Source organism: Saimiri boliviensis, chromosome 6, assembly GCF_048565385.1.
Source record: "Saimiri boliviensis isolate mSaiBol1 chromosome 6, mSaiBol1.pri, whole genome shotgun sequence".
Classification (NCBI taxonomy): domain Eukaryota; kingdom Metazoa; phylum Chordata; class Mammalia; order Primates; family Cebidae; genus Saimiri; species Saimiri boliviensis.
In genome coordinates, this window is record NC_133454.1 from 58,092,711 (window position 1) to 58,095,751 (window position 3,041).

The 3,041-nt window shown below is 43.4% G+C and overlaps 1 pseudogene; it reads right to left on the reverse strand.

Annotated features, from left to right (window-relative positions):
* Window positions 1–211: 211 nt before the first annotated feature.
* LOC120364779 (U6 spliceosomal RNA) lies at window positions 212–312 on the reverse strand (annotated as a pseudogene).
* Window positions 313–3,041: the final 2,729 nt, after the last annotated feature.

Here is a 3,041-nt window from a genome sequence, read left to right on the forward strand (position 1 = left end):
CCAAGTAGCTGGGATTACAGGTGCCCACCACCATGCCTGGCTAATTTTTGTATTTTAGTAGAGACGGGGTTTCACCTTGGTGGCCGGGCTGGTCTTGAACTCCTGACCCCAGGTGATCCACCCACCCCAGCCTCCCAAAGTGCTGGGATTACAGCTGTGAGCCACTGTGCAGCCACACTTTTCTATTTGTTAAAAAAAAAAAAAAAAAAAAAAAGGTATGGAATGCTTCCCGAATCTGTGTCATCCTTGCCACACATGCTAATCTTCTCTGTAGCATTCCAATTTTAGCATATGTGCTGCTGAAGCGAGCACACATTATGCACTTTATTAGGACACACATACCAAGTGGTAGTGCCCAAGCTTAATTTGTACAGCCACTAGTTAAAGACAACCCAAGACACATGCAGCCACCAGAAAAGTGCTGTGATGATGCTAAAATCAGGCGATCAACGTCCTCCTAAGCCAGGAAAACATGAAACAAATGTGGGAGGTCCATTGGAATCCTCAAGAGCCAGAAACAAGTGAAATAATGACTTTTTTTTTTTTTTTTTTTTTTTTTTGAGATGGAGTTTTGCTCTGTCACCAGGCTGCAATGCAGTGGTGCAATCTCGGCTCACTGCAACCTCCGCCTCCTGGGTTCAAGCAATTCTTCCGCCTCAGCCTCCTGAGTAGCTGGGACCACAGGTGCATGCCACCACGCCCGCTAATTTTTTTGTATTTTCAGTAGAAATGGGGTTTCACTGTATTGGCCAGGATGGTCTCAATCTCTTGATCTCGTGGTCCGCCCGCCTCGGCCTCCCAAGGTGCTGGGATTACAGGAGTGAGCCACCTTGCCCGGCCAATAATGACAATTTTTAATTAGCAAAATGTTTGATTTAAACTGGGCCTTAAAGTTTTGAATACAGTGCTTTAACTGCAAGTCCCTATTCTGAAATATTTCAGAGTCCTCAGATATTTATAAAATATTTGCATGAAGTGTTTTAGACCAGTGGTTCTCAAATATCAATTCTTAAATCAGTACCAAACTTTGATAAATTTTTCACCCTTTTGTAACAAAATTATAAAAGAAAGAAAGATATAATGATCAATCCATTAAGCTAATATTCATTTAAAAGGATTGTCCTTTTTCTCTCTCTCTTAGGAAAAACAAACAAATACACAAACAAACACTTTCTCTTTCACTTTGGGAGCTTCCCTACACATGCTCTTTGGAAGTTATTATCCTTTAGAGGTAAGAGGACACCAAATAAAGATGCATTTTTTAAAAAATTAACAAGAAAAAGCTGGCAACCATGCATTGCCTTTATTTATTCTGGATTTTATTAGGGTTTTTTGTTTGATAAGTTGATTGTTCTCTTGTTTAGTTTTATAATTCATAAAAATATTGATCCAGGTGAAGTGTGGAAAAAATTAAAAATTAAAATGTAAAAATCTTGGGAGCCCTACAGTTCGGTTTACAAGCTGCAGGTGCCTCTTTGTCCACCAGATGGCAGGGTAGCTCTGCAGGTAACTTCTGGCGCCGCCTGCTGCTGCCTCTCTCTACCTTCGCCCTGGACAGGCAGTGCCAGTTCATCTTTCAGACAATACCCTCCGTCCTGTCTTTAGGATTTTCCCCCAAATAATATTTTCAGTAGAAGTATTTTACATCTCATCCTAGAAATGAATTTCTGCAACAGTATTGTATGTAGGCTTGCCGGGTTTTTTATTATTATTATTATTCCCTATAAATCTTTATTAATAAAGATTTAACAAAGCCCTATCCCAGCAGTTCAGAGGTACAGTAAGTGGAGGTGAGGAAAGACGGAACTGATCCTAAATGTTTATTCGTCTCCTAAATCACCACTGACAGCGACACACACACACGACCCTTAGAATGCGTAGGGGCAGAGGCACAGGGCGCAGGACAGGAAGGAAAGGGTAGTTATAGCCTGGCCGGGAGGAACATGGTTCCTTAGGTCTGGAAAATAGCAGTATTGCCACATAGTAAAAACAAAGAGGCGCGCCATACTGCCACCCAGTGGTGTGAACTGTTTCTTTCCAGACTCATGCAAATGAGACCCTGCTTTTTATGCTTCTGATGGTGGCTGAGATCCTGCTCTCAAAGAACTGCATTACACACTAGGCTTGCTCCTACCAGTACCTGACACCGGTGTCAGGCCCAGCCCGGTGCTCGGCGTATTCATTGACCGTAGTCGGAAGCACAGCCTTGTCCTGATGTACAGCATGTGAGGACTTGATCTCCAAACTTACCATCTTACAGCTCCAGTTAATACCACAGCAGACCATTCATGCGCCTAGGAATTACCCTAGGGCCCTGCTATGATTTGGGCAAGAGACTCATAATTATCTTACTTCACTGGCTGCATAAAAAGTCCCAAATCTTCCTGCCATCACTTCCTCACCTTGGCCTCTGGGACACGAGCACAGAGCCTAGGAAAAGACCTGGGGACACCTCTAGCTTCAGATAAAGGGAATATCGAGGGGCTCTGTTTCCTCCTACCTCCTCAGCATGGACTAGGGACATTTTCAGAGCAACTGAGCTAAGCTGCAGCGTCCTCCTCTTCTCTTCTGATACGGTTAGGCTTTGTGTCCCCCGCCCCCAAACCTCATCTTTTCTCTTTTGTTCTTCTCAGCCACTCAGAGAGATATGTATATAACCTGTCTCCTTTTTTAATTTGTATTTTAATTTAAGTTCTGGGATGCATGTGCAGAACGTGCAGGTTTGTTATGTATACATAGGTATACATGTGCCATGGTGGTTTGCTGCACCTATCAACCCATCATCTAGGTTTTAAGCCCTGCAAGCATTGAGTATTTGTCCTAATGCTCTCCCTGCACCTGTCCCCCACCTCATGGCAGGCCCCGGTGTGTGATGCTCCCCTCCCTGTGTCCATGTGTTCTCATAATCCAACTCCCACTTATGAGTGAGAACATGAGGTGTTTGGTTTTCTGTTCTTGTGTTAGTTTGCTGAGAATGATGATTTCCAGCTTTAACCATGTCCTGCAAAGGGCATGAACTCATTCTTTTTTAGGGCTGCATA